The 23,628-nt window shown below is 45.7% G+C and overlaps 1 protein-coding gene across 5 annotated transcripts in view; it reads left to right on the plus strand.

Moving 5' to 3' along the window:
* Tln2 (talin 2) overlaps positions 1–23,628 on the plus strand; it is a 427,686-nt gene that overhangs the window by 152,393 nt on the left and 251,665 nt on the right. For 4 of the 5 annotated variants that reach the window (XM_075965369.1, XM_075965372.1, XM_075965373.1 and 1 more), the window contains exon 3: positions 20,978–21,050. The gene's annotated coding sequence lies outside the window, so the exon portion shown is untranslated. Of the gene's footprint in view, positions 1–474; positions 557–20,977; positions 21,051–23,628 lie in introns of those variants that run through there. The other variant, XM_075965371.1, reaches the window with a different exon arrangement.

A 23,628-nucleotide genomic window follows, 5' to 3' on the forward strand; every position in this document is an offset into this window, starting at 1 on the left:
GGAAGGTGGCTACCGCCCCAGTTCTTTCCAGCAGGGAACAGCAGTTTGCTTTTCCCTGTGTACAGAATGTTCCCACTTCCCACTCTTCCTGTAGAGTAGGAAAGGAAAAAGTAATCACCATCCTGAAATGAGAGAGTAGCAGTCGGCTGGGCCTGGTTCAGGGAAGCCGGGCCTGGCCTGGGCTCTGTGTTACAACTTCATTAGGCGCATGTGTTATTTTTTTGAGTGGCAGGAATAGTAAGATTTACACCTAATCAAGGAAAGGCTTGCCAAACAAACGCCCGGGTGGGGTTTCCTGGGTAGGAGTGTGATATTGTAATAAATGGGAAGCAGAGTTCTGCAGTCCAATCTCTGGGCTGATTGCACACATTACAGCAGGGGCCCTGTTTTCCAGGAATGCAACACACCCCATGTCCAAGGCCCCTCCTTGGAGGGTGTGTCCTCGCTTCCTCTAGCCCTCTCCTTAACTGTTGGGGCTGTCAGAGGAACTGAGGGCCTAATGTGGGGATCCCTAAGATGCCTGCCTTAGGCTCTTTGCCTTGGGACCACTTGACAGGTGAGTGGACCTTATGTTAAAGTCCACTAGGGACCGATACAGTGTGGGTTAGGTTCTCCAGTCTTCTGAATACAGAACAGAAAGTGAATGCAGGCCTGGGACATACCAGTAACAGTCTTGAACATTTCTAAGCCCCGGTGGGCAGGGTGCTGTCCAAGAGGACATCATGCTTGTGCAGAGAGGGTATGGTTTTCTGTACCCTTGCCTGGCAGCTGCCTGATGCCCTGAGGTTTTAGAGGCTCAGCCAGTCACTTACTTCTGCCTCTTTGGGGATCCCTGGGCTCTGCCTTCCCAGCTTGATGCCTCGGGCATTTTTTTTCCTGCTTCTCTTGCTGAGTCCAACTGCCTTTCTGTCTTTTCTCCTCAGTTTTCGGAATTAAACATAATTCTCCTCAGAGTTGTTTGCCTCCTCTTGCTCCCTCTTGTTTTGTTCATCCCCACAGCATGCCTTAGCTCAGGGTTACTTCTTTCTTTCTTTCTTTCTTTCTTTCTTTCTTTCTTTCTTTCTTTCTTTCTTTCTTTCTTTCTTTCAATTTTCAAGCTCCTTAAGATCAAAGCCAGTTCCTCTGTTGATTCATGATACTTGACACATAACTGATACACCTGAGCAGTTGGCAATTTTATCCCGTAAGTTATGTGTTCTATTTTTATTACTTTTTTATTTTTGTTTGTGTGTTCCTTCCTTCCTTCCTTCCTTCCTTCCTTCCTTCCTTCCTTCCTTCCTTCCTTCCTTCCTTCCTTCCTTCCCTTCTTCCCTTCTTCCCTCCCTCTCTCCCTCCCTTCCTTCCTTTTTTTTTTATTTTTGAGACAGGGTTTCTCTCTGTAGCCCTGGCCTTTCTGAAACTCACCCTGTAGACCAGGCTGGCCTTGAACTCAGAGATCCGCCTGCCTCTGCCTCCTGAATGCTGGGATTAAAGACCACCACCACCCAGCTTATGTTTTAAATTTTTATTAGGAACAATTTCTGCTACTTCTCAGATATATTTATATCATATTCCTACTGATTTAAGATCTTAACTTTTTCCTTGTCTCTTTGACTTGTTTTTCCCATAACACCTCTCTGATCCTTATCCATTTCACTTCAAAGTGCCAGGCACCCAGTGATATTCGGCACAGGATGGCCAGGTTAGCTGCTCACACTGGGAGTTTCTGGGGAATGCACTAGCTGTCAGAGTAAGGGAAAGCCATGCAGATGGTAGGCAGTAGTCCTTTTCCTACCTGTCCCGGTCACGTCCCTTCCAGACTTCCCCAACAGTTCCCTTTCCCTCTTCTCAGTGCTTTTGACATGTGCTGGGCCTGGTGCGCAGACTACCACAGTTCTCTCCATGATCTTTCACAGCTTCCCTGGGATACCTCTGTGGTCCCTTAAGCTTCCTCCACCAGACTCTTCCAAAACATTTGTGGGTGAGGGCCCATAGTGCACATCATATGTGCCCCAGTCGTTCTCTTAAAGGTCTGTCTTCCCACTGGACTGGAGGTGTGGCGTGCCTCGGCAAGGACTTGCCTTTCTTTTTGTATTTTCCAGTATGTGGCCAAGCATCAAAAGTAGTAAATGCTTGTCGGTCTAGTTTATTAGTACATAAGGAATATTCTACCCTTGTCTCTGTCTGTCCCTGTGTGTGTCTTCTTCCTTCCTGCCTGTCTCTGTCCGTCTGTCTGTCCGTCCGTCTGTCTGTCTGTCTGTCTTGTGGGGGGGGCATGCGTACCTTACCTTGACACACCTCACTGGTCACAAAATTATCTTCGTTTCATTTTTCCCATGTAGCTTCTGTGTCGTCTTCTCTGTGCTCATGGTTTTCCTGGATGATGTCAATGGGCAGGGACAGAGACACGGTTCCGTGTTATCACCCACAGGATCTCACGTGGTTTTTATTGCCCTTCATGGAGGCAATCCCAGGATCGATGGCTTTGATGCAGGAAAACATTTTAAGACAAACTAGCATGAAGCACAGTTGCAGTTTATTCAAAGACATTTAAAATACATAGATTTTTAAGCACAGGGGTGAAGGGAATGGAGAACAAAGAGCTAGGGAAGGCAGTGAAGCTATCCTGACACCATGGGTATGTTTTTTTTTTTTCTAAGAGAGGCTCACGATTTTAATATAGATTTTAAACACAGCTGCTCAGACACTTGTGCCAGGAGTCAGACCCTTGTACAAAGAGTAAGGCATACCAAAGTGTGAGTATGGGGTTTCTCTAGGAAAAGTTACCTGCCTTAAGCTTTGACCATTTGTACCAGTTTTGTAGCTCTCAGATTATGGCTCAAAGGGTTGCCAAGCAACCCCCACCCCCACTTAATAAGTGAGATCATAGGATATCTTCATAGCCACCTTGGATGAGTATATAATAGGTAAAGATATGGGATAGATAGGTAGGTAGGTAGGTAGATAGATAGATAGATAGATAGATAGATAGATAGATAGATAGATAGATCTACATGTAATAGATAAAGTAGAACCAGGAGGTTAGGATGTGCACTTGGATGGTGAATAGGGTATCTGAGAGTCCTAGAAAACTGCAGGGTTCAGGAAGGGGAGAAAGACCTTAACTCACTGTTATTAATGTGCAGAATTCCTGATTCTCTCCTGAACCAGACTCCCGCCCCTTCCCTTGTCCCCGTGATTTTCCCTGCTATCTAGAGCGTCCTGGGAAGATGCTGTATTCCCCTCATTGACAAGCCAGCCCTCAGAAATGCTGATAAATATCTCACTGTCTCCTGGGTAATTAGCCCCCAAAGAGCTGGGGTGCTTGCTGGAGCTGCTAATTTGTGTGTGTCAGCTTGCCAGAGATTCACCAGCAGCAAGACTCGACAAGCTGCTAACAAGTGTTAAACATTACAGGAGCTTCCTGCCAGGGGCTTCCAGATAGTACTCTAGGGACAAAAGTCCCTTGATGGCCAGGAATGACTGACGGCCAGAAATACCAGTTTTAGAAGTGTTTTCTAGTTTGGGAATAATAGAAAGTCACCTAACCTAGTCATTGAATTTGAAAACAAAATCGAAGGAAAGACACAGTGACAGTAAGGCCATAGGTGACCGCCTCGAGGGGTTCTGGAAATTAGATCTGTGACACAGCTTTAAGATATTTCTGTTTGGTAGAGGCTTTTAGGGGATCTATGCTAATGGATGTTTAAGAGCAACAATTAACATACCACTTCATAATTAATTATGGGGCATTGGCAACCGACAGGGGTTTAAATTCCTTACTTAGCCAAATGTTAATTTGAAAAGACAAAACAAAACACATGAAACTATTTTTATTGGCCGAGTTTGTCAGGCAGCCTTTTTGACCTGCAGCTGTCCTGAGTCACCTTATACACGACGTTAGTGTTCTCTAAGCCAAGTGGCTCCTAAGTATCTTCACATCTTAAGCCAGTATTTGCATGTCTGCCTCACACAGCATGACCAGCAGCTGAGAGGGAGTGTGGAAATGCTTCTCCTGGCTTCTAGAAGATTATAATCCTTTTAGATTGCATTGCTAAAGTCAAAGCTTTGGAATTGGACCCCAGTGCTGTTTTTCAGGCATGGGCACCTCGTTCTTAAAATTTCAGGACTCATTTTCTTCAGCTGTAAAATGGGAATAAAGTTACATCTTTGGGTCACTGTGAGGGAAAGCCAGGCAGTATGCAATCTCTGTGCATTTGTGGTTTGTGAGGCTGTTGCTGGGCTGCCAAGGAGCTATGGAAGGTGCAACATGGTAGAAGGTTCCATTAGGTGAGATGGGGTATATTGCACGCCGCTGGGTAGTACTGGGTGAAGATGGGGGTACACATCAGAGAGTGGGCTTTGTATGAGCAGGATGTTGATCGGGCATTGGTGATGTGCCCAGGAGTGACTCTTGGAGCCTTCATTCTGGGGAGAGGGACTGGGGTGCACACCCTGTGGAAGCAGCAAAATCAGTGAGGTAAAGAGAGTCAGGCAGGTTCCAAAAACATGAACCATTTAACTGGAACCCAAAGGCCTTGTGAGTGCCTCGGAATGGGCGTTCACATTGAGGAGGATGGAAGCATGCCCTTATGAAGGGATCGTTCTCAAAAACCTCCAGTGACAGTGGCTAGCCTTGGGAATGGGGCATAGGTTTTTCCTTTTTGTTTGGTTGAGGCAGAGTAACCCAGCTTGCCCTCGAACTCATGGTGTATCATTTGATCGATCACCTTGAAATTCTGAGCTTCCTGCCTCCACCTTCCCAGGGCTGGGATTACAGGTGTACATCACCGTACCTGGCTGATGTGGTGCTGGGGATCAAACCCAGATCTTCCTGCGAGCACTCTGCCAACTGAGCTTTGATTTTTCTTTTTGAGTTATTTTTCTCTACTTGTAATAACTGTGCATTATAAAAAACATGTACAAAATTTAAAAGTAAAAGAAAAATAAACAGCCATAGCTCTACTGCTCTGGCAAGCGATGTCTTTTGACTAGCTTCCTTTCAGAGTCCCCTTTTCGCTCATGGAGTTAGCCACACTCTTACTTCTTGGGCTTAGTGCTCCCTCTACTACTACTGGGAAGCTGCCTGCCTTTTCATTGAGTGAGGGGAGGGTGTTTCTCAAGTTCTTGTAAGCAGTATTTTTTGGATCAAATAATGTCCATTTGAGAGTATAGAACCAGCTGAACTTAGGCAGCACACCTGCAGGTCGTGATGCTGTTTCCAAGTTCTCAGAGAAAGGACCTGTGCATCCTCCTAGAGGACAGGGCTTCTGCATTGGGTGACTTCCTGGGGGTGAGGTCTGCAGCTTGCACTCAGGGTACTGGGTGTGGTCAAGGATGTTTGAAATATCTTCCCAGAGCTCTTTCCTAAAACTGTACCTTCCAGAAAGATTTCTTAAGCCTTTGTGGGACTTGGAGCTGCCTGGGCATGGGAGGGAGGGTGAATATATGCAGTAGGAGGAAGGCAGAGAAGTAAGTGGGTAGCAGTTGCCTTGGGTTTTTTGAGGAGGACTACCAGCAGGATGCTTTAAAGTGAGGTGTGTGTGTGTGTGTGTGTGTGTGTGTGTGTGTGTGTGTGTGATGGCACCCTACTAACTGGAGGTGGCTGAGGGAGATGCTTGCACTGAAGAGGAAGGTTTTGCAACTTGAATCTCCTTCTTCCCGTGTCCTTATGTTATAACTCTGCTTAAATGTCATTATCCCCTATCAGACTGAGTTATCTGAGCCCATGATCCAGACATTAACATTTTATGTACCTTAATTGTGTTTAATTAAAGCCATAAATAGGGACATGAGAGGAAAGGAGGCTAAGGCAGGAATGTACCTTGGACAAGGAACTGTGACCGCTGGCCCAGTAGGACTTCCACTGGAGGAAGGGAGCATGCCACAAGGAGGAAAGGGGACAAAAGCTTTGGCCACGCAAAGCAGAATATAGTTAGTAGTAGGACCTGAAGACACAGAGGTCTCTGTTGGTAGTTCTGGCTTCTCTAGTGACTGCTGGGTTAGCTGGGGTTAAACATCAATATCATTCCTGCTCATTTTCCTTAAGAGGTATGTTACTCAGGGTTCTCTAGAGGAACAGAACACACACACACACACACACACACACACACACACTGAATTTATTAGAATGTGTTCCAGGCTGTGGTCTATCTAGTCCAACAATGGCCATCTACCGACAGCAGGTAATCTAGTAGTTTAGTCCACGAGGCTGGATGTCTCAGCTGGTCTTCAGTATATGCTGGAGTCCCGGATAAGTAGGCTCTAATGCCAGTGACAGTATGGACTCGGTAGCGAGAGCAAGCTTCCTTCTTCCGTGTCCTTTAAATAGGATGTTTGCGGAAGGCGTTTCCCACATTAAAGTTGGATCTTCTCACCTCGAAGATCAAAATTAGTTAGAAGTGGATCTTCCTACTTCAAATGATTTAACTAAGAAAAAACGTCCCTCACAGGTGTGCCCAGCCTTTTGGGTTTTAGTTTAATTCTCGATGTAGCGAGTCAACAACCAAGAATAACCATTGCAAGTTGTATGCTCACAAAGTCACTCTCTCTATTCCCTTCCTCCTTTGCTCCTTTGCTTGCATGTCATCCTGAGCTCATTTCTCTGTCCTTCCAAATTTACCATTGTCCTTCCAACCCACCCCATCTCTTTTAACTTGTAACATTGAGTGGTTATTTTGGGGCCTATACCGATAGGTAGCAATTTGAAGGAAGGGCAGGTTAGCATGAAATCCAAACTCTCAGAATTGCCATCAGGGCTCTGTGTGGCCTGCAGGCAGTGCTTGGTAAATGTCTGCTGATAGTCGCTTATCAGTGATCCACACTGTGAGGCAGCTCCCTGCCTCAGTGACCCTCATGGAAAGGCATTTCTCTGGAGCAGTGCTCTGCTCTAGGACACAGGGAACCCTTGTTTCTTTTGACTGGGCTGTGGGGTTGCCCTTTGGATGACGTATTTGGTCTGAATTCTCAGAGCTCCTATAAGTCACACCCACCTGAGGTCTTCAGGGCTGGAGGAGAAAGCCCCGGGAGGAAGCCCACCGGTGTCCTGAGCTGGCTCTTCTGAGAGCCCAGCACTGGACAGCTGCAGTCTTATGACACCAATTGAGCAGAGGGAGGCTACTCCAGGAGTGTGATCTAGGCTGGATGCACACGTCTCGAAACGCAAAGGTGCCAGACGTAATCAATGACCATCAGAGGTGCCACAAGCCGGTGTCACAAGCCAGTGGCTTCCAGGTCTTCTGAGCTAGAAGAATGAATTTCCTGGTCATGGGAAGGTGAGCTCAGGAAGGAGTTTCATTATAGGATTGGAGGTAAGAGCCTGAGAGATAGACTCCTGTATAGCCAGAGTGGGTCCCAGAAAGTGGGGTACCATCAAGGGTCCTCCCCAAGGAGTTAATAAGGCTTTTATATGGGGGTGGGGTGAGCTAGTCAGTCAGTGGAGTCTGATGACAGTCACTGACCAGCGATCCGCCTTGTGTGGTGGCTGCCCTCCTCGGTGGCCCTTCTGGAAAGGCTGATTTCTTAGGGTGGACTACTCTCCTCACTCTGCCTGAATTCTTGTGGCAAACGGGGAACGGCTCTGTATCCAGTGTAGCTCAGTGAGAGATTTTGCGACCATGTAGGTTAGCTGCACTGAGTAAGTCACTACACTTACCACGTTAGCATTCAGTGTCTGTGCGTGGAAACAGCGTGATTGGAGTAAGAAGCTGACTGTGGTCAGGATGCGGTGAGTTGTGGGCTAATAGAGCAGAGTTAATTCTCAAAGTCTCGCTACTGTGCCCGGAACAGTAATTATGCATTTTTCCTTCTTGCCTTCATTAGGTTAAAAACACTGCTTCAGTTTCTTTGGTGATAACTGTGTGTCTTCCTCCTTTTCTATATTCTACGTTTGTTGTTGGTTTTTCTATACTTTTGTTTTCCTTTTCTGATGGCTCTGCGGTCCCGCTAAACGTTAACAGTATTGCCTTGTGCCTGCCTGTAAGCATGGTTAGTAATTGTCCTCTTGAGAGGCTGAGGTAGTTTTAGAGTCCCCTTCTTGGGTCGTCTTCCCCTAGCTGCACATGGGAGAAGGTGCCAGGCCTCTGTGAGGCTGTATCCCAAGTGTGTCAGTAAGCAGTTGGTTTCTACTTCACCAAGAACAGAATAATCTTGGGTAAACATAGCCGTTGGAAAAAAGCAAATATTTGTCTTGGCAGCCATTGTCCCTCAAGAGTCTGGCCTGTCTTTTGGGCAAACTAGGAGGTAGGCCAGAGGCATGCTATTGAATAGTACATTGCTTAAAAACCATTGGAAGTGTTTGAGTTAGGGGCATATAGAAAGCAGTGTCCCAGGGGCTGGAGCCTAATGGTAATTCCAGGTGACGGCAGAGGGTTAGAAGTTCAAGGTCATTCTCAGCTACACAGCAACCTGGTAAAAAGCTTGCTATGTAATTACGAAATCCTGAATTTAATTCCCAGAAGTCATGTTGAAAAAAATTGTTTTTGGGGGGCAGTGGTGGGTGTACACCTTTAATCCCAGCACTCGGGAGGCAGAGGCAGAGGCAGGTGGATCTGAGTTCGAGGCCAGGCTGGTCTATAGAGTGAGTTCCAGGACAGCCAGAGACACACAGAGAAAACAAAAACAAAACAAACAAGCAAAAAAAGGGGGGGAGGAGAAGAGGAGGAAGAAGAAAATTCTTGGCCCAGCAGTGTGTATCTCTAATCTAAGTCCTGGGGAGGTAGAGGCAGATAGATCCCTAGGGCTTTGCTGGCCAGCAAGCCTGACCTAATTCGTGAGTTTCTGACCAAGGAGAGACCCCATTTCACAAAAGTTGATTGAGGAAGACACCAAGTCAGTCTCTGGCCTCTGCTCACATGTATCACACACAGGTGCGTGTAGGCATCCGTACACACACAGTGCCCTACGTGAACAATCACACACACACACGAGGACACACAAGGAGACGATATCCCTTTCTGCCTCCCTCTTCTTGCTATCCTCACCCACCCTAGCAACTCTGAGAACTCCTTTTTTCCTTTCATCTCACTGGCTTAAATGGGGCTTCTTAACTTTACCCTGTTGGCATTTGAGTCTTGCTCAGTCTTTGTTGTGTGGGAGCATCCTGTGTAGTGGGTGGTACTTGGAGCTGACCTTGGCCTCTACTCTACTGGTGCCTGTAATAATACCCTTCCCTAGTTTCAGCCTGCAGAATTCCAGAATGTCCCCAGATATCCCTGGGGAGAGGGTACTACCCTTATTTAGGCACCCCAACTTAAGTTGGCCCTCCTCACAGTGGTCAGTGTGATCCCAGTGGCATGGAAGGCCTGCGGTTGGTGATGATTGGTGGATCCCAGCACGGGGGTGGGGGTAGTCTGTGTCTCTCAACCTTGACTCCTGTTGAGAGTCAGCTTTTATCCTAGCAGCAGTGAACTTGGCTGTGATGTGACTCTCACAGAAGCATGGGTGGTTAGTGATGATCAAATCCATGTTTGCCGTTGCCTTTCAGGGCAGGCGTGTGCTGTTTCCCCCTCGAGGCTTCTTGCCTTTCTGTGATAGTTTTAAACAGGGCATGCCAGTCACAAGGAGGATGCTCTGGAGATGAGCCTGACACTTGGCACCTCCAGGGGCAGATCCCTCAGCTGGCCAGCAAAGCATAACAGGAGTCTATTGCCCATCATGCCTGTGAATCAGTCAGACTCACTTTATGTCATTGGAGGCCAAGGCGCCGACCTTTGATGGCAGTGTGTTACTGTGTTTGGGCAGATGTAGTTCCTGGGCCTTCTCAAGCGTGACTACACATACGTTCTGCCGGGCAGTCTTGCTGCTTTAGAAATATGAAGAAAAGGCTCTGCCCCAACGGAACTGCCAATCTGCCTTTAAGACTTGAGCGTTGTATTCCTTAAAAGAACATCTTGGAGTCTAAAGTTGTCACAAAAATATCTCCCTGCCTCAGTTACTTAAAAATGAAGAATTTCTGGATTGAGGAGATGGCTCATTGGGTAAAACAGTTGCCGTACAGGTATGAGGAATGAGGTCCGGCCCCCTGGTACCCACATAAAAAAAAAGCTGGTGGTTGTGGTGGCTGCCACTGTAACCCAAAGACTTGGGAGGCCGAGACAGGATTCCTCTGGGCAAGCTGGGCAGTTAAACTGGCAGAATCAGTAAACGCTATGTTCGGTAAGAGTCTCTGCCTCAGTAAATAAAATGGAGTGACAGAGAGGACACCAGGCATCAACCTCTGACCTCCACATGCATGTACATCCACCTGTAAGCATGCCCACACAGACTTGTACCCACATATATGCAAATTCCTTAGACACATGATTTTCATTTTCTGTTGGCTTCTCTTTGTTTTCCTGCTGTTAGCTTTTCCTTGGAAATTTCAAATAGACTATGATAATCCCACGTGCACTCTGCATTGATTGTCCACGCATGACCTTCTTGTTTGATCTCGAGCCCCCACTCAGCTGATGATTTTGAAGCTGAGCCTGTGTACCACAGCATTCTGTCTGTTTCAGGGAGCAGCTCCAGAAGATTGAGTTTCTTTTCTTCAGTTTAATCGTCACTGCATGTTGTCTGTCTGTCCTTCAGACCTCTCATAGTGTCTCCCCTCTATCTAACCAAGGCTCCTGCTGGAGGGATACCGGAAGCCGTCTTTCATTCTCCTTGCCTTTCACATGCTAATAGGTGAAGGTACTGCACCCCAGATGGGGTCTTTCTAGATTTGATCTTTCGCTTATTCTCTTATGTTTTTCCTGCTAAGTTCTCTGGCTTGACACAAGGCACAGCCTTCTCTGTAGGAAAACGCTCAACCGTTAGGTGCCTTTGCTTGCCTGATGGCTCTTCTCCAAGTGCCTGCCCTTAGCAGGTTGCTGTCTGGCCTCAACCCCTTAGAGGAGATACCACCTTTTAATCAGTGGTATCAAACTTTCCAGTGGCCTCAGACATGTATGTCACAGTGTTGTATCTCTGGGTCTGTGTTTCAGCTGTGAACAGACCAAACCAGAGTTCATATTACCCATAGATGATTTTAAAGGCTGTCTTTTTTTTGGTCACTGTTGGCCTGGCTGGGCTGGGAGGGATATTTGCATGAATCTAACTTCCTGGTGTCTCTGACTTCTGCATTCTGTTCAATTTGCTGTTTGCCTTCCCATCTTGACCTAGGAACTCTGCCCCAACTTTCACTGTTCCTCATTTAGCTGATGCCCCTCTTACTTGCTAAGGAACTGGTGGTCCCTTCTCATAGTTCTCGTAATACAACCCAGAGCTAGACATGGTCTCCCTAGAAACTGAGTCTGTCTTGATATGTCTGCCTTCACTGTACCCTTCAACTATGCTATGATGTCACCGCAACTGCCCCATGGAAGCTTCTTGCAGTCCTCTCCCTCAGTATCCTGATTTCTCTTTGTTCTTTATTTGGTCTCCTCTGAATGATTGTAGCTTCCCCTGTAGCTCTTACCTTAAGCCCTTGGAGGTGGCAGGCGGTGTGACCTCTTCTGCCTTCAGCTTAGCCTAACACTGGATGCACCATTAGGGGTCAATGGCAGTTCCCATGAAGACCCATCGTCTTGGCCTGACCCTCTTCCTATAGGTATCCCTCCTTGTAGGTGCCTCTGTATACCTGTGCTAAGCTCCCTGCGAGGTACCTGTAGCATCGCTATTCATAGAGTACTCTCCTCTTTTCTGCTGGGGACCACACTCCCAGAGAGGACATGTCTCACTCTGCAGATGTTCTAGGCTGGGGTATGAGCGCCAACTGTGAGAGCATTTCGACTCTCTTCCAGAGGAATCATCTCCCACCTGCTTGGTGTCTCTTTTCTCTCTGCACCTTGTGTGGAGTCTTGCCCTGCCCCAGTCCTGGAAGCTGTTACCGACCGAAGGAGCCCTTGGGGAAACCGGGCGATGTGTGCGCCTCCATCCCTGTCACAGATGAGAACACTGCACAGTTGGGAGGAGGGGACTGCATTGGCTCACAGACAGTGGTTAATGTTGGAAACTGACAGGAGCCCAATCAGGCAGGTGCTGTCTGATTCCTGCCTAGACCCTTGATTCCTTCCAGAAACCCCATCCTTGACCTAGGGTCAAGGAGCTTTGAGACCAAGCGTAGCTGAAGTGATCCTAATAGAAGTTGTTTGAAGCTTCTGCCTGCTTCACTTCTCACTCCTTGAGGTACACACCATCTGCTTTCCCAGCTCCACTGAGTTCTTCTGGGACTATTCCAAGGTCTCTCAGAATACTCTGTACGTACTGGATGTTTGGGGTCTTCCTCACCTAGGAACGTTCAGCTTGGGAGCCCTTTAGAAACAGTTTAGTGTCTTAGGGGATGGAGTGGATAAAATGTTTGTTGTGCAAGCATAAAGACCCAAGTTTGCATCTCCAGCATCTGTGTAAAAAGCCAGATGTAGTCCTTGTCTATAGTCTTGTACTGGGAGGCGATGGTGGCATCCCATGGGCTCCCTGGTTAGCAAGTCTAGTCCATTGGTGAGTTCAGGTTCAGTGGGAGATCCTGTCTCAGAAATCAAGGTATAGTGCAGTAGAAGACAGCAAACACTACCCTCTGGGCACTGCATGCACATGTGTGTGCACCCATGAAGGTATTCCCCACACACTTATGCACACACATACCCCACATGAACACATTCAAATATACAAACAAAATGCAGTTTCTGAACTTGTGTGTATGTAATTCGTAGTTGGCCTTTTGTTTAGTTGAGGTATAAAGGCATAAAATCATTGCAAACATGAACATCATATGTATATTTCTGTATGTACATAAATATGCAACTCATGTATATTCACACCTACAAATGGAAGGAGAGGGGGAAATAGGAAATAGGGGGTTCCAGTGAAGGGGTCTAGATCTGGGTTTCTGAAGTCACCTAAAGGGAGGTACAGTTTCTTTTTTCTTCTCTTTAGGGGAGTTGGGAAAGCAATAATTTTCTTTTAATTGATTAAAATACCCTTTATTCTTTGATAGGTCTTACCGTATCTTGATCATATCTGCCCAAAATCCCACTCTCACTTCTCCTTCATCCCTAACATATCCCCCTCCTGCCTTCATTTCTTCATGTCCTTCCCCTTGTTCTTTCATCGCCTTTATTTTTTTTGGTGACCCATTGGTTCCTGTTAGTTGCCTGCTAGATTATTGGCTGATCTTGTGGGTTTGATCTTGCACAGGGAGCCAGAAGAAAGTGATGCGTGACCAGCCTCCTTTCTAGAGAATTCTCAAGCCCTCCGTTGTCTTATGGTAGAATGATGATTTTTTTCCCCCGCCACATAGTGTGAAATTCTAAAATCCCAAATCCACATCAGTCAGGTATATTTTTACCCTATTCTGATTGCAAGATAAAAATAAATAAATAAATAAATAAATAAATAAATAAAACAACCAAACAAGAAACATATGGGAATTGCTAAATTAAAAGAATATGGAATGGGAATTGCTTTCCAAGTAGAATAGCAGTTAAATATTTCTTTTTGACACAGTCTGGAGAGATCTCCCTGGTGGTGATGTCATGTTTTATGCTCAAGGTAGCTGTGATTGTTTTATTGGAATACTTTAATCTTTTTTGTTAATTAATTAATTTATTTTATATCCTAACTGCAGCCTTTCCTCCCTCTTCTCCTTCAACTCCCTCCTTCTCTCCTCTTCTCCCCCCTTAATCTACTTCTCCTCTGTAATTGCTCAGAAAGGACCAGGCCTCTCTAGGGCTTCAGCAAAACATGGCATATCAAGCTGCCTTAAGACCAAGCACTTCCCCCTGTATTCAGGCTGGGCAAGGCAATTCAGCCTGAGGAATAGGTTCCCAAGAGCCAGCCAGAGCACCAGGGACAGCCCCTGCTCCCATTGCTGGGGTTCTTACATATAGACTAAGCTACACAACTGTCACATGTATGCAGAGGACCTAGGTTGGTCCCATGCAGGCTGCCTGGTTGTTGGTTCAGATTCTGTGAGTTCCCCTGAGCCAGGCTAGTGGTTTCTGTGAGTTTTCCGCGCCATGTCCTGTCCCCACCCCATTTCTTACAATCCTTCCCTTCTCTCCTCAGCAGAACCCCCCTATCTCAGTGTTTGGCTGGGTCTCCAAATCTGCTTCCATCAGTCACTGCATGAAGACTCTTCAGTGACAACCGGGGTAGTCACCGATCTAATCACAGGGGATGGCCAGGCCAGTTCAGGCTATGCATTGGCAGCTGCAAAGAGTCTTAACTGGGGTCATCCTTGTAGACTTGTGGAAGTTTCCCTGGCATTAGGCTTCTTCCTGACACCTTAAAGCCCCGCCCCTTTCTAATCATCTCTCTCAGTACTCTCTCCCTCCCCCAACTCCCAACAGGATCCCTCAAGTTCCCATACCCACCTTCCCCCCTCCCCTGTCCAACTAGGAGATCTCCTCTATTTCCTCTTCCCAGGGAGATGGATGCATTCCCCCTGGGCCCTCCTTGTTACCCAGCCTCTCTGGATCTGTAGATTATAGCATACTCTTTTCTTTACAGTTAATATCCCCTTCTGTACATACCATCTTTGACTTTCTGGGTCTGGGTTACCTTACTCAGGATGATTTTTTTTTCTAGTTCCATTCATTTGCCTTCAAATTTCCTGATTTTTTAAAAAAGATACTTTAATCTTTAAATCATAATGAGAAGTGGTCAGAACCGTTTGGGCAAGCATACAGAATAGTTGATGAAGGAATCCCAAGTGAATCAATTTTCACGTCCGAGTCATCCTCACATGGTAGTGTTGATGGAGGTTGACTGAGTGGGACATGTTTGCTCCCTTTGAAAAAGAATCTGAATCTAGGGTAGCATTATCCCGAGGATAGAATGCAAAATAGAGATAGGTCGGACAGTCTTTAAAAAGTGAGCTTAGTATTTTTTTGTTTATTTTAAACCAATGTACCTCAATTATACTTTAAAATATTTTAAAAAATGGCATATTCCTATTTGAGCCCCCGAAGCCCTGCTTTTCTCCCCTGGGCATGATCTCTGCAGGGAGGAACTCCATGTGAGGTCCGCACCTGGGCCATTTGGATGCCCGAGTCTTGTTTGCCTCGTCCACACCTTCCTGTGTCCAATAGCAACAGAACAAATAAGTTGCCTACAGTTTTATTTAATGAATATCAAATCAAATCTGTATTTTCTAAGTGCAAGCATCATCATTTTGATTAAAAACACTAGTTTCACATGGCTCAGTGGTGATTTTGGATTGCACCCTCCCACTCTGTCTTCCCAAGAGAAGGACTGGTGAGGACGGTGACCACCTACCCCTCTGTGTATTCTGCTGCAAAGCTGAGGCTTGGGTTAATGAATGGCTGAGAGCAAAGGCGAATGTCTTTTAGGGTTCGAGGTAAAGTAGCTGATTTAATAGAATCTTCGTCTTCCAGGCTTTACTTGTTACATCTCGGAAAGCCTTTTCGAGATGGAAGAGAAGACATAAATGTGAAATAGTATGTTTCCCTAATTGATAGACCAACAAGGAGAGAGCTTTTTCAAAGGCACTGGGTTTGTGGCAGAAGATTGAGCATTTATTTGGTCAGTGCTTAGGTAGGGCTTCTGAATTAAGAGACTTTGAAGTACAAGTGAGGATCCTCAACAGAGAATCTGGTACTCCAATTTTGATGTACACAAGCTTGTCTGTGCAAGACTCCATTCTGACCCTGTTTCCTTTAACCCTGTGAGGCCCCACTGTGGGGAGTCATTGCCCATATAACATGTGCATGTAAAGTTCTCAAGCACTCATTACCATTTAGTGTGTTTTAGGAACTGAGCTGAGTCTAGAAATATAGGGTAGGCCACAGTTCCTGCCCTCAGTCCTTCCAGATTAGACTCTTGGTAAATTTATCACCGTACTGTAAATGTAAGAATTAAGATACAATCAATAAAGATTCCTTTTAAGAAGGTGGACTGTAAGCTGGGCGGTGGTGGCGCACGCTTTTAATCCCAGCCCTCGGGAGGCAGAGATAGGCGGATCTCTGTGAGTTCGAGGCCAGCCTGGCTACCAGGACAGGAACCAAAAAAACTACGGAGAAACCCTGTCTCAAAAAATCAAAAAAAATAAAAGGTGGACTGTGGACTGTATGTGCAGATCCTACAGGGGCCAGAAGAGGGTAGACTCCTCAGAACTGGGGTTGTAAATACCTGTGAGGCACCAAGTGCTAGGAACTGAACTCAAGTCCTCTGCAGGAGTCCTCTGCTCTTAATCAAGAAACCACCTCTCCAGCCTGACTAGGTTTTTTTGTTTGAAGATTTTTCTGGAGCCTTACTTCTGGGTCTCACCTTCCCCTTTGTCTTGCAGAGGACAAGGTAGTCTTATCTTGGAATAGCTCTTCGCTGAGATTCTCTTGACTCAGACCAGCACCCAGTCTCTGGCTGGACAAGTTAGTGAGGGGAAGTCCGGAGTAGAGAAACGGCCTCTCCCTGTGTAGTCAGACACCTTCCAACCTAGCATAGCTGGGCTTTGCTTATTGACCTGCCTTTTGAAGGAAACTATTTCTAGATTTCAGCACAAGAGCAGGCACGACAAGGGACAGAAGCTGGAGAAAGTTGGAAGAGTTTTAGTCTGAAAATGGTTTTTCTTTTCTCCCTTTGATTCTTGCCATTGCTGTGTAGGGCTATCAAAGAATCTTCGTCTTACTTCTTGGATTTTGTGATCTTGAATGACAGTCAAGAATGCACTTTGCTCTTTTTTGAGTTACTTATAATGGATTTTCTCCTCTGCATAGTCTTAATGTCTTCAAACTGGATAATTTGGGGCTGCACAATACTTGGGTTACTAATGCCACAGACAGGCAGGCACATAACAGGGTGGTAGTGTCTCTGCGAAGGGTCCAGCCCCACGTGGCAGGAGGAAGTGGGGAGAGTCTGTGCCACACGGTGTATGAGTAGTTCATCTTCTGTGCCTACAGTGGAGCTGATTCTGAATGACGTGTGAGGATGGGGAGGGAGTGAACTTAGAAAAATCAGGTCTTGTTAGTTCTCATGGTTTCAGGAATTGTCAAATTTAGCCCCAAACGGGGGGAACTTTATAAAACACAGCCCTTGCTAACAATGCCCTTGCTTGTGGCAAATAGGGAGAGCGTGGTAGTAGCTTTTGTACTTCAAGAATGATGTCGTCACACAACGGGCCACAAGGAGCTGCCCAGTGACGGGACGTGATGATTGAGTGCGCCTGCGAGGAAAGTGGTCTTCAAAGAGCTGGAAAGAGCCTTACTCGGGTTTAACCACAAGTATTTTAGGGCAAGGCGTGCAGTTCTGATAGAAAGGGCTTGCCTGGGTCCTATCTCTAGCACCACAAAAATCAAACAGAAGTGTTTTAAACAGATAGCTGTGCCTGCAGAAGGCCTGTTCTGTGTCAGCGTTCTCTGGGGACCTGTTAAGATCAGACAGTGAACAAGAGTCTCTGCCGTAGACTGTTTCCATCTCTGTATCGAATGCCTGCTGCTCAGATAAACTCGGTGTGGCTGCTGAGCTTTGCTGGCTGGATTAACTGTGTGTTCACCTTGAGCCTGCCCTTTACACCATTGGTTTTAGTACAAAGCAGGAAACTTAGACCCAGAATTTAAGTTTAAGGCATATCCATGGCAAATGGCTAGAAAATTGTTCAACCGAGATCAAATTTGTTCCTCTTAGCCACTATGCTAATGCCTCTCTAAATGCAATGTTGAGTCCCACAAATCTCTTGTTTTTTTTTCCCCATGTGCACATGAGTATGATGTGTTGTGTGCTTGTGTATGAATTACGTTTTTGCATGTGTGTGGTTGTGCATGCACATATAATTGGTATATGGGAACCCTTCCTAGTTGGTTCCCGTGGCTGTGATAAAACTTTATGTTCCAAGCAACTTGAGGGAGGGTTTTATTTGGCTTAGACATCATGATCACAGTCTGTCACTGAGAGAAGCCATGACAGGAACTCTCCCCTAGGAACCTGAAGGGAGGAAGTCAAGCAAAGACCACAGAGGAGTGTTGCTTTTTGGGTTGTTCCTTGTGGCTCACTGGCTTTGCTCTTCCAATCAACTCTGGATCACTTGCTTGGGGGTGGTGCCACTCGCAGAGGGCTGAGACCCTTTAATGGGGTAAATGCTTTTGGACCAGTCTGGTGGACACATTTTCTCAGCTGAGGTTCCTCTTTCTAGATGACTCTAGCTTGTGTCAAGTTGGCAAAAAAACTGAACCAGTACAGGGCCTGAGGTTGATCGTCAAGGTTCACCTTCGATCAATCTCCATCTCTTCTTTATCCACTGACGCATCGTCTCTCAGTCAAATCCAGAGCATGCTCTCCAGCTTGCTCTGCAGATCTCCCATCAACACCTCTGAGGATGCAATTATGGAAAGGCCACCATTCCCACCTGAGGGTTCCGGGAGTTCTGAACTCTGATGGTCATAGTCATATGCTAAGTACTTGAACCTCTGAGCCATCTCCCCAGCCCCGTCTCACAAATCGTAATACATCTCAAGCCCCTGTGTAGACTGCCTTGGCATTGGGCAGGCTACCTGGCTTTGGTGGCCTGCAGGTTTTGCTGAGCTGTGTGTAAGTGTCATGGCAGCTCATCTCTGAAACAAAAGAGGGGCTCTAGTCTTTTGTCTTATCTTCCGCAGGCATTTTCCAGGGATAGAAGGGCAGCTAGCTTATAAAGGGGGCTAATTAGAAATAAGATTTAAAGACAGCTCTGCAGCTAACCAGGAATTATGGCTTTCTAGCCAACTTCATAATTACGATCTTAGGAATGCTTGTATGATATGTAATCTTTAAAAATAAAGCAAAGAAAAGAATACATTTATTTTCCAGATGTAAAGTGAACATAATGGGCCCATTGTGGGAATAAATTTCTGTGTTTTGTAATCTCAATGGGAAAAAAAATCATTTAATATGTGAATGTACTCTAATGAAGATAAACCTGTGCGGTGGCTAAGCGTACATACCTAGAGAATGTTTTAACAATGGATCGGCTCACCTGGAGACGTGTGGCTCCTTTGTTTCTGTTCTTATGCAGTTTATCTCTTCACAAATCTCATCGCTAATTAGAAATTAGGTGGGGCTGGAGAGGTGGCTCCGCAGTTGAGAGGAGGTGTGGCTCTTGCCGAGGACCTGCTCCTACCCAGTCCCTATGTGATGATTTCCTACTGTCCTCAACTTCAGCTCAGGGGATTCTATACCCTCTTCTGACCTCAGCGGATACCAGGCACGCACATGTTGGTACTCATATATACATACATGTAGGTAAAACACTCAAACATGTACAAAGTAAAGAAGTCTAATTTTTTTTTTAAAGATTCTACCTGTTTCATGGGATCTAGGTCGGAGCTGGCCTGCTAACTTTAGCTGGAGGTCACAGACATTAGATGAATTATAGGTGATTAATCTTCACTAAAGGGACACAGGGCTTAGTATATTCCCTTTCCGACGAACTGCTATCATATTTCTTCATCTTAAGGAAAACTACTTGCTTTATCTGTCTTAAGGGGACTATTAATTTCCTTAAATTGGTTTGTAAATTATGAACAGCAACTTTTTTGTCTTTTGTGTAATTAATTTTTTTTGACAAAAGGACCAGTGAAAGTTTTTGTCTTATTTTTGTAATTCATCTATTAATCTCTCTGTGTGTGCGTGCACGGGTGTGCATATGCACACATACACATGCATGAGCATGTGGGTACCACTCAAAGAGGGTGTTTGATCCCCCTGAAGCTAGAGTTACAGGTGGTTGGTTGTACCTGCCCCATGCGGGTGCTGGGATCCTAACTCTGATCTTCTACAAGAACAGCAAGCATTCCTACCTGCCTAGAAGCTACTTTAGTGTTTTCTTGTTGTTGATGTAGCAAGCCAAATTTGGTTGTGAAAGAAAATTAACCCCAAGGGGAGTGACCTTAATGGGAGGTGTGGCCTTGTTGGAGGATGTGTTGTCACTGTGGTGGTGGGCTCTGTGGTCTCATACATGCTCAGGATGCTACCCTGTTTTTCAGACCGCTTCCTGTTGACTTAGTGAAGAGATAAAAACTCTCAACTCCTTTTCCAGCACCATGTCTGCCTACACACTTCCATGCTTCCTGCCAGGATGATAATGGACTAAACCTTTGAATTTTAAGCAAGCCACCACAATGAAATGTTTTCTTTTATAAGAGTTGCTGTGGTCACAGCAATAGAAACCCTAAGACAACAAATATCTTACTCTTTTATACTTTCAGATTTTGCTCTCATGTTTCAAAAGACCTTTGTTATCCTAATATTATAAAATATTCAGGCACATACTCCTCTAGTAATCATTCGATTCCATTTTAGATCATGTTTTTGTAAGTTGAGAAGACTTGTAGAATCCCTACCCCCACTTAATAAATCCCCATAATTTCTTAATCCACTTTTCATTCCTACCTGGACTTGATGACATGTTCCTGTCTTTTATGAACACTGCACTTCTCCCCTTGCCTTGTTGATTCACTGTGACCAGGCTGTTTTGGTAAATCTGTACTTGATGGTGTTTTTCTGCCTCTTGTTGGGTTTCTACTGAGTGAGGTGTCAGATGGTGAGCTCTTGGGGGGCTGGGGCTCAGAGTGGACATGACAGAAAGATGAAACAAGGAGGATCTGCTTGATAAACGAGTCCCAGGAACTAAGAAAGAAAGAGGTGGACAAGACAAGAAGGATTCTGTATGCTCATGGGGGAGGGCGAGTTCGGGGGGGCACGGGGTCTGAAATTGGTTTAGACATGGTGCAGGAAGAAGCACACATTTATTTGGTTTTTTGTTTAAATTCAAATCCATTAAAGCCTTCCTAACGCAGAGGAGGGGAAGTGTTCTGCCTCTTTGCCAGCAGTAATGTAATTTTGGTCCTTGCGTAAGTGTCCTGGGACCTCAATTCCCTGTTGGTCTAGCAAATTCCCAGCACATGTGGTGTGAGGGAGACTCATTGCTTTCGGAGTTACTTCCTTTCATTCTTAGTGTGGGGAAAATGACCAAATGTTGAGACTTTTTACTCACAGCCTCGTGTCCGAATCAGTACTTGTGTCTAATGGCTTCTCCTATTTTTTCTAGGTATTGCTGCTAGAAGCTTCTCACACTCAGGATCTTCTCAGCGAAACCGATACTGCATAAACTGAGAATTTAGGTAAGTCTTTTAAAACTGGATGCAAGAAAGACTGTTTAAAGAAAACCATTCTCATTTACCAAGTCCTGGGGACAGGGACATGTGTTGATGTCCTCCAAAGCCTGTCACCTGTCACCTCCCCTGTATGCTGCAGCGGATGTGCAGAATTCCTGGTCCTGCGGCCTGCTTGCTATTTGGCTTCCTCCCCTGAAGGTTGGGTATATGAAAAGGGATGCGGAGCTGGGTATTTCCTGACCAGGTCTTCATGAATCCACATTCATCCCCATGGTTTGCTTTGTAAACACTTTTAGAGGGTGAAGATTATAAGCACTGGGTAAGGAACTAATCTAGAAACTCTGTCGTCTTTGTAATGAAGTCCTGGGGACTTCGGGTTGTAAAGATGGAAGTGGGATGGGAGGAAGTAAACATGAATTACAGGTAATGGGTTTTTCTTTGGCTGTGCATGGGACAGATCCCAAGTGGTATGCTTGGAAAATCTGCAAGGGGATGTAGGGACACACCTGCAGATTCTGGTTTGCTGAGTTTAGTCTGACAAGGTAAATCTAGTCCGACAGCCCTTAAGTAGTGTCATGGGCCACCCACCTTGTCCAGTTCTGGTTCTAATTGGTTGATGGCCTTGGGCCAGGTCATTTATTCTCTGACCATTCTCTGTCTCCATCTGTGAAGTTTGTAGGATAGCCCAGGCTAATTGTTTATGGGCTTTCAGATATGAAGCAATAGCAAAACCATGTTAGGATGAATTTACAATATCTTTTCAGTGAATGTGAGCAAAGTTGATGATTGTTGAAGCTCAATGGGTTGTGGGATTCCTGTGTGTGTTTATATGTAGTCCTACTTTGTGTCTGGAAATTTTCATGGTAAAAGGTTTTCACAGAATAATACTATCCTCTGCTAATACCATCTTACAAAAGAATGATTATTTTGATACTGAAAGAGTAGGGACAAGGAGTGGTGTTGCACACCTTTAATCATAGCCCTTGAGCCAACCAGATCTCTGTGAGTTCAAGGCCAACCTGGTCTACATAGAGAGTTCCTAGCCAACCAGGACTATATCATGAAGCCTTGCCTGTCTTTAGCGAATACATATTTAGCTTTATAAAAATGACTGGCTTTTTCACAGCCTTTTCTAACCCCTTCTCTACAAACCCGTGACCTTCAGTGGAAGACTCAGAAGCGCGGGACAGAGGGCTGACATTGGTAGGGCCTAGAGTATTGGTATGCCCCCAGAGCTGTGTCCTTTCTCTTATTCAGGAAATAAGGTGTAACCTATGTTGACATTGTCTGCATTCAGAAAATGCTCTTCGGCACACGTGAGTGAACTAAGAGACCTTCGATGTCAAGTCGAAGCGAAGAGATGTTCTGTTGGGAGCCTAGCTAGAAATGGCTCACTTTTAGAAACGTGGAATTATCTGTGGGCTGCACTGTAGTCAGTGCAGATCGAAACGGTGACAGTGTTGCTGCTAGTCTGATGAACGGCCACAGCAGCTCCCTCCCCAGTGTGCTGGGGCAGCTCTGGACGGCTGTATGAATACATATTTCAGGAGCATATGGTGGGGGGAGTGGTTACCAAGATCTTCACAATGGTGAGCCCGACACCTGGCCTCTAGGAAACCAGTTACCCCTAGTATGAGGAACTCAAGGCTGGGTGTAGGTCAAGGGCATAGCTAAGAGTAATGAACACTCAGCAGTGTGGTCTGAGTTCCTCAGGATGGGGAGGAGCTTCACTGAGACATCGGATGTGAAAGGAGTATGTTTGGTGGCACTCTGTGCTGTGGGCTGTAGAGAACACATGCTATGTTTCTGTTGACTTCTTGGACTGTGGGTGGGTTGTTGTTGTTGTTGTTGGTGTGTGTGTGTTAGAGATGGAGAAAGTCATGGCAGGAATTGCTAATAGACAAGGAAGTCACATGAGGGACAGGCACCGGTCCCTTACTTCGCAGAGTACTGAGATGCTGTGTTGTCCGTGTCATTTAGGGCATGGTGGCTCAGTCCTTTGTTCTTCCTCCTCCTGTGAGTTCTGGCTTATTTTTCTGCTATCAGTACAATTTTCAGAGAAACTCAATGAAATTTGACAGACTTACCTGGCTGTTTTCTGCCACGTTACCCCAACTCTTGGCTTACTGCTTGTTGGTTATGCTTCAACTCTCAGGCTCTACTCTAAGAATACATAGTCACTGCCCTTTTTAGGGGTGAAAAAGGCTATATCAAACAATAGTGGGAGCACTTGTCTTAAATGTGTAGTAATTCGAAAGTATATATCCTAGGTGGGGCTTTTATTTTGACATGAACCAGGGAAAGGAAACGTGCTTTAAGGGATCTCTGGACACCAGATTGGAATAAAATTTAATGAATGAACAACGAAACCAATCAATCAAGTTCAGAATTTTTTCAGAAGAGCAGGACGTTCTGGGTGAGAGCTTGTAGGGATGGATGGTTAAGAACTGGAGACAGCCACACCACAGAAATCAGTGTGGGGTTTCAAAGGGTCCTATGTAAGCACACAAGTACATGTGCATGTATGTGGGGGAGGGAGATGCTGGTGGATGGGGTGGGAATGATAAATGACTAGTCTAGTTTT

Source organism: Microtus pennsylvanicus, chromosome 3 (genome assembly GCF_037038515.1).
Source record: "Microtus pennsylvanicus isolate mMicPen1 chromosome 3, mMicPen1.hap1, whole genome shotgun sequence".
NCBI lineage: Eukaryota > Metazoa > Chordata > Mammalia > Rodentia > Cricetidae > Microtus > Microtus pennsylvanicus.